Genomic DNA, 7979 nt, shown 5'->3' with positions numbered 1-7979 from the left:
AACGCACTTATTTCGGGCTTTCAAATTTTTAAAAACCCATAACTTTCAAACCACGCATCGAAATTAAGATCCGTATTCACTATTGAATCCCTTGTGACGTGCTCTTCAAAACTAGATCCCGCATGGGTATTTTTCGACAAAAAAAATGTGTGCAACTTAGCCTCCATTTCGTGCAACTGCCGAGTAGTCAATGTGTGATGCGTCCATTCTGCGTCACTGTTTTATATCAATATTTATTGCATTATGGGCTGTTACTACACATTATGTCACAATACTTATGCCTTTTCTCTCTTATTTTACAAGGTTTACATGAAGAGGGAGAATGCCGGCAGCTGGGATTCTGGGTTGGAAAGGGAGCAAATATTAGAGACTCCATTCTGCACAACTCCAAAAGTCCTGAAACTCCACGAAAGTCAGTTTTGCAATATATTAAAAATATTGGGCGAAGAAAGCACCACAAGGGGGCCACCCCCTGTCCACGAGGGTGGAGGGCGCGCCCCCTGCCTCGTGGGCCACCTGGCAGCCCCCCGATGCCCATCTTCTGGTATATGGTGTCTTTTGCCCTGGAAAAAATCATAAGGAAGCTTTCGGGACAAAGCCCCGCCGTCTCGAGGCGGAACCTTGGCGGAACCAATCTAGGGCTCCGGCGGAACTGTTCTGCCGGGGAAACATCCCTTCGGGAGGGGGAAATCATCACCATCGTCATCGCCATTGATCCTCTCATCGAGAGGGGGTCAATCTTCATCAACATCTTCATCAACAGCATCTCCTCTCAAACCCTAGTTCATCTCTTGTATCCGATCTTTGTCTCAAAACCTCATATTGGTACCTGTGGGTTGCTAGTAGTGTTGATTACTCCTTGTAGTTGATGCTAGTTGGTTTATTCGGTGGAAGATCATATGTCAGATCCTTTATGCATATTAATACCCCTCTGATTATGAACATGAATATGATTTGTGAGTGGTTACGTTTGTTCCTGGGGACATGGGAGAAGTCTTTTTATAAGTAGTCATGTGAATTTGGTATTCGTTCGATATTTTGATGAGATGTATGTTGTCTTTCCTCTAGTGGTGTTATGTGAACGTCGACTACATGAAACTTCACCATTATTTGGGCCTAGGGGAAGGCATTGGGAAGTAATAAGTAGATGATGGGTTGCTAGAGTGACAGAAGCTTAAACCCTAGTTTATGCGTTGCTTCATAAGGGGTTGATTTGGATCCATATGTTTCATGCTATGGTTAGGTTTACCTTAATTCTTCTTTCATAGTTGCGGATGATTTCGAGAGGGGTTAATCATAAGTGGGATGCTTGTCCAAGGAAGGGCAGTACCCAAGCACCGGTCCACCCACATATCAAATTATCAAAGTACCGAACGCGAATCATATGAGCATGATGAAAACTAGCTTGACAATAATTCACATGTGTCCTCGGGAGCGCTTTGCTTTATATAAGAGTTTTTCCAGGCTTGTCCTTTGATAAAAAAAAGGATTGGGCCACCTTGCTGCACCTTGTTACTTTTGTTACTTGTTACCCATTACGAACTATCTTATCACAAAACTATCTATTACCGATAATTTCAATGCTTGCAGAGAATACATTACTGAAAACTGCTTGTCATTTCCTTCTGCTCCTTGTTGGGTTCGACACTCTTACTTATCAAAATGACTACGATATGTCCCCTATACTTGTGTGTCATCAAGATTCTTTTCTGGCACCATTGACGGGGAGTGAAGGAATTTGGTAAGGAAAAATTTGTATAGTGTGCTGAAATTTACTGTCGCTTGTTACTATGGAAAATAATCCTTTGAGGGGCTTGTTCGGGGTATCTTCACCCCGACCAGTAGAGAAAAGAGTTGCTCCTCAACCTACTGAACCAACTGAATATGTTTATTTTGAAATTTCTTAGGGTATGATAGAGAAATTGCAAGCTAATCCTTTTACAGGAGATGGATCATTACATCCCGATATGCACCTAATCTATGTGGATGAAGTTTGTGGATTATTTAAGCTTGCAGGTATGCCTGAGGATGTTATCAATAAGAAGGTCTTCCCTTTATCTTTGAAGGGAAAGGCATTGCCATGGTTTAGGCTATGTGATGATATTGGATAATGGAACTACAACCGATTGAAATTGGAATTTCATCAGAAATTCTATCCTATGCATCTGGTTCATCGTGATCGTAATTGTATATATAATTTTTGGCTTCGCGAAGGAGAAAGTATCGCTCAAGCTTGGGGGAGGCTTAAGTCAATGTTATATTCATGCCCCAATCATGAGCTCTCAAGAGAAACTATTATTCAAAAAAATTAGTCAATTACACTAATGGTGTCACAACTTGCCATGAATGTGCACTTTGGTGCTACAAGTTCTGAGATACATCAAAATGGTGAAGCAACTTGGCTCTATCGTGCACATATGGTGCTTTTCTCGGTTTCGTATGAATCTAGTGCTGACTAAGCAAGCCAACATGGCATGGGTCCCACTGGCAGCGACTAGAGGGTGCGGTCCGGCGCGTGTGGCGAGAGATTTTACTAAAATCCCCTTGGAATTTTTAACTTTTTGCAAAGAAGGCCTGCGTTGGTTGTACGTACAGAGATGGACTTTCCTTTATGCGTTTATGACTTGCCTGTTCGGCTCCCTCATATCTCTCTCCTCTCGATCGTTTGGAGGCGGAGGCGGCGGTGATCTGGACGACGGCATTGATCGGTGGTGTCGACGACGATGGAGCCCCGCCTATGAGCTCCTAGCGAGGCAGCCCCTGTATACGGTGAGCACGGCTGGACTTCCCTCCTCCGCAGCCCGTGATTTTGGTAGGGTTTTCATCGGTTGGTTTGCCGGCGAGAAGTGTTGAGTTTCGTGTTGATTTCGTCTGCAGATGCTTTTTAGATGGCGTGAGGTGAAAATCCACCCTCACATTCATCCATAGTGTCGTTCGTCTCTAGGGTTTAGCACGGGTTTAGAAGGGCCCTTATTTTGTACATGAACAAATCAGATATGTGTTACAATGTAAGTGCTGCAGTCAAAACAGTATATGTGTTAGTTATCTGAATTCTTGGACACTTGTTTACTGAAATTTTGCGCACTTGTTAACTGAATATTCCGTCAGTTGTTAACTGAATTTTTGAACACTGTTTAACTGAATATTTGAACAAGTTAACTGCAAATAAAATGTACATTGTTAATAGAATGTTCAGAAATTTATGTAGTTGGTTGTTGTTTTCAGAAATTTATGTAATGTACTATTCGTTGTTAACTGAATATGTTTGTGCATCGTAATCTGAATTACTTTGGCACTGTATGCAATGTAGGTGATTTTGATGGACTGTTCACTGTTGAGATTCATCACAAGGGATTTTTCTGTGGAGTTGCCAGCAGCAGGACATACATGGACTATCAAGTTGATTGGTTTGATGGCTATGATAGTGACACATGGTCTATACTGTGGATTGAGGATTTTCTTAAGCAGCTGGGTTATGACAAAGATAGTGGAAAACATGAAGTATTTTGGTGTCAGCCTGGAAGAACACTTGGTGAAGGAATGAAAGAAATGAAATGTGATGCTGTCAGCCTTGCAATGATAGCAGCTAGTACACAACACAAGAATTTGTTGCTGATCATAGACCATGGAGATACATTGAACAATTTAGTAAGATATGATGTTGTAGTTCAAGGGGGTCCTGAATTGCCAAAGGTCATAACTCCAAGGAAAGACAACAAGGGCAAAGAACAAGCTACCTCACCTAAAGCTGCTACTGTGAGAAGTAAGAGGAGTAACAGCAGGGCAAGGGGATTGTTTTCTAAAGGATCATCTTCACAATGTGTTGGTGATGATGTTTAGGAACAAGATGTAGAAGTTGCATTAGATTCTGAGACCGATGAGGATTTTTTTGACAGCGACTATGATGTAGAGGATGGGGATGATGATTTATTTGAAGATCATGTAGACAAAAAAGTGGATGATCACAGAGAAAGAGTTAAAACATGTGACTATGAAACAGAGCTAGCAGAAGATGCTCTAGATGACCCTCACATCATGTTATCTAAAGAAGAGAGGTACAAGTTGAAGTACCACTTCAAAGGGTTCAATCCCGAGACAGATCTTAATGCTCCTATATTTAAGTTAGGAATGGTGTTTGGTAGTGTGCAGGAGCTCAGACATGCTATAACTTCCTATAGCATAAGAAACAGAGTTGCAATAAAAAAGACAAGAAACACAAGCACTACAATTGAAGCCAGACGCATTGATGATTGCCCATGGTACCTGAAAGCAGTGAAGGACAGCAGAAAAAACAGCTTCATTATAAAGAAGTATTGTGATGACCACACTTGACCTAAGTCATGGAACCTTAAAGGTCTAACTGCTCCATTTTTAACCAAAAAATTTAGAGATGAGTTCAGGGACAATGAGAAGATGCCTTTGAAGAAATTTGAGGAGAAGGTTCAGCAAGAATACAATCTCATACCAACCAGGACCAAATTGGGAAGAGCTAGAAGAGAATCTGTGAAGCAGATCAAAGGTGACGATGATGACCAGTACAAGCACTTGTGGGATTATGGAGAGGAGTTTAGGACCACAAACCCTGGTAGCAAGTTTTACCTATGCACAAAGGAAATTTTTGATGAAAAGACTAAGCAGACAAGGGAACACTTTTCGACGCTATATTGGTCATTGGGTGCTTGCAAAAGAGGCTGGCTATTGGGAGGCAGACCCATCATATTTATAGATGGATGCCACATTAAGACAAGGTACAAAGGAAATTTGCTGACAGCAGTGGGTATCGACCCTAATGATTGCATCTACCCCCTAGCATTTGGGATTGTGGAAGTTGAGTCTACTAGCAGCTGGGAGTGGTTTCTGGCAAGCCTAAAGGATGATCTAAACATATGTAACACCTCTCCATACACAATAATGAGTGACAAGCAGAAGGTATGCTCCTTAGTTCATTCACTTTTACATGTACTATATTCACTTTCAATTGTGTAAACCATATAACGATCTGACAGTCAATCTTGTATGTGATTTACAGGGTCTCATTGCAGCAGTAGCCAAGGTTTGGCCGGATGCTGAACACAGGTTCTGTGCCAGGGATATGTACCAGAATTTCCACAAGCTACACAAGGGGGAACAGTTGAAGAACAATCTTTGGGCAATTGCAAGAGCTACAAACAATCCTACATACATGAAAGCTATGGAAAAGATGATGGCAGACAGTGTGGGTGCATACAAATGGGTGGAGAAATGGCCTCCAAAGACATGGATTAAAGCCTTTTTTAATCCTTTTCCAAAATGTGATATTCTACTGAATAACATGTCTGAAGTATTTAATAGGTTAGCTTCTAATTTACTATTGTGGTTCAATTGTAATGTTGCAATATGTATTGTTCTATTACTACACTAACATGTATGTTCCTTGTTGTGACAGTTGGATATTGCCAGCAAGAGAACTACCAATTTTATCTATGGTGGACAACATAAATAACAAGATAACAACAAGGATGTATAGCAAGCAGAAGGAAGTGGCCCTAGACAGGAAATGGAGTGGTAGATTGTGCCCCAAGATTAAGAAGAAACTTGACAAATTTACTGATTGGGCTGCTAACTGCATGGTGTTTGGAGCTGGCCAGAAGGTTTTCAAAGTGGTCTCGATGAACCATTCCTACATTGTGGACTTGAACATGGAAACATGTGATTGCAAAAGATGGGACTTGTCAGGAATTCCGTGTCACCATGCAATAGCTTGTGCTAGAGAGGAGATAATTGATCCTGCAACTCTAGTGCATGAGTGCTACTCCTTACATACTTACAAGAAAGCTTATGGATTTAACATAAAGCCAGTGAGAGACAAGGAACATTGGAGAAAGATGTATGGAGTTGATGTATATCCACCTGTGTACACTAAGGTCATGGGCAGACCAAGGAGGAATAGAAAGAAAGATCCAGAGGAGAAGCAGATGAAAGATGGAGGGAAGAGACTGACAAAGCATGGTGTGTCCATGCACTGCTCTTTATGTGGACGAGCAGATCATAATAAGAAAGGGCATAATAGGTGGGAGGAGAACAATAGAGATGCACCTCAGCCTGTAGAAGATGATGGAGAGGATGATGGTGCAGAGTATGATGATGATCCTTCAATCATTTCAGTAAGATGAAAGCAACTAAAAATACTGCAATGTTTTCTAAATTTACTCCCTATCTAGTACCCTTGACACTTCGATTGCACTTTTTCCAGAACATAAGCCACATACAGTGCACCCACACATGGATCCTACTCAAACACCAGGGTCAATGGTGTTTCTCATGCAGCAAATGGTAAGGATTTTGTCTTGTGCAAAACTTTATATTCTGAATTCACATGCAAAACTATCTGAAAACTGCTGCATTAATTCTTACTTAGGAGAGGAGAGCATATGTGCCAGTTATGGATCATGGACCTCTTCCAGAATCTGCTTTTGTTGCAAATGCTAGAGATAGCATACCCCCTCCCAGGGTTACAACAACTATGGCAGCAGGCATGGTTAGAAGAAGAGGAGTGATAGAAGACATTCCTGAAGATGTCCCTGAGGCAAGCTACCAGGCAACTGAAAATGCAAGAGGAAGAAAGAGGAGAGCAACTGAAAGAGGCAGGGGAAATGTCACAGGAGTAGGCAGAGCACCTGGGAGAGGAGCTGGGAGAGGAAACGGGAGAGGAGCTGGGACAGGTAGTGGCAGAGGGACTAGGAGAGGGACTGGGACAGGTAGCCGAGGAGGGATTGGGAGAGGTCACACAGGAGGAAGGACAGGACCAGGAGCTGGGTTGTGGAACATCATGTTTCCACTAGATCCACCCACTTCATATGTGCAAGCAGAGGAGGTCCCAGTGACACAAAATGCACCACAAGAGGAGTGGCCTGATGATTTCCAGACCTTATAGAGCAAGCCGCATATCAAATTGAGTTCATGAATGAACTGGACAAAAATGCAATCAAGTTCATGTATGAACTTTTGTGCTCTAGATTGTTAGTCGAACCATGTCAGGAGCTCTGGAGCTGAACATGTCTTTTGCTACCATGCTTAAATCAATATGTATGACTTATGTGAAGATTATATGATGCTATCATGTGCTATATGATTTTTGTGATACTATTTTTCCTGAAATTTTACTTCATTTCATATTAAAATGCTTGTTGCAGAGTTTTTGACAGAAACCTTGCTGTATAGTCTATTTTTCCTGAAATCTTACTTCATTTCGTACTAAAATGCTTGTTCTGGAGTTTCTGACATAAACCTTGCTGTACAGTTTTTTTTGCCGAAATTTTACTTCATTTCATATTAAAATGCTTGTTCTGGAGTTTTTGATATAAACCTTGTTGTACAATATTTTTTTCCTGACATTTTGATTCATTTCATATTAAAATGCTTAGTGTGCAGTTTCTGACAGAAACCTTGCTCTACAGTTTCTCATACTAACTCATTCAAGTAACAACAATTTTAATAGTATAGAAACCTTGCTGTATAGTTTCTCATATGAACTGATTCAAGTTTGTAAGCTCTCTTCTCTTAAAACAAAAATTTGGTTCTGTTTGAGTTGGTTTTTAAGTTTCACATTTCTCTTCCACAACAAACAGTACTGTCAACTGCAAGAATTAGATAAGAATTTGACATGAAACCACACTTCTTAAATACCAAACACTACATTCTGTTCACATAACTCCTCTCTAAAAAGGAACTGGATACATCACTTCATGTCAAAGATTGTGAACACGATTGCAACTAGTCCAAAGTACATGCACACAACAAGCATAATCATCCTATCTCTAGATTGAAGCTGATCTCTATGCATCCTTCCAGTCATCTTCTTCTCCATCTTGTGCTTCTCCTTCTCTGCTTCTATCTCACCAATTATCTCCACCAGCTTCATCTCCAGCACCTCATTCTTCTTAGCTAATTCAGCTATGACACTTCTTTCCCTCCCCTGCCATGGTTTGTCAATCCATTTG

Source organism: Triticum aestivum, chromosome 7B (genome assembly GCF_018294505.1).
Source record: "Triticum aestivum cultivar Chinese Spring chromosome 7B, IWGSC CS RefSeq v2.1, whole genome shotgun sequence".
Lineage (NCBI taxonomy): Eukaryota > Viridiplantae > Streptophyta > Magnoliopsida > Poales > Poaceae > Triticum > Triticum aestivum.
Note: the sequence above shows the minus strand (reverse complement) of the source record.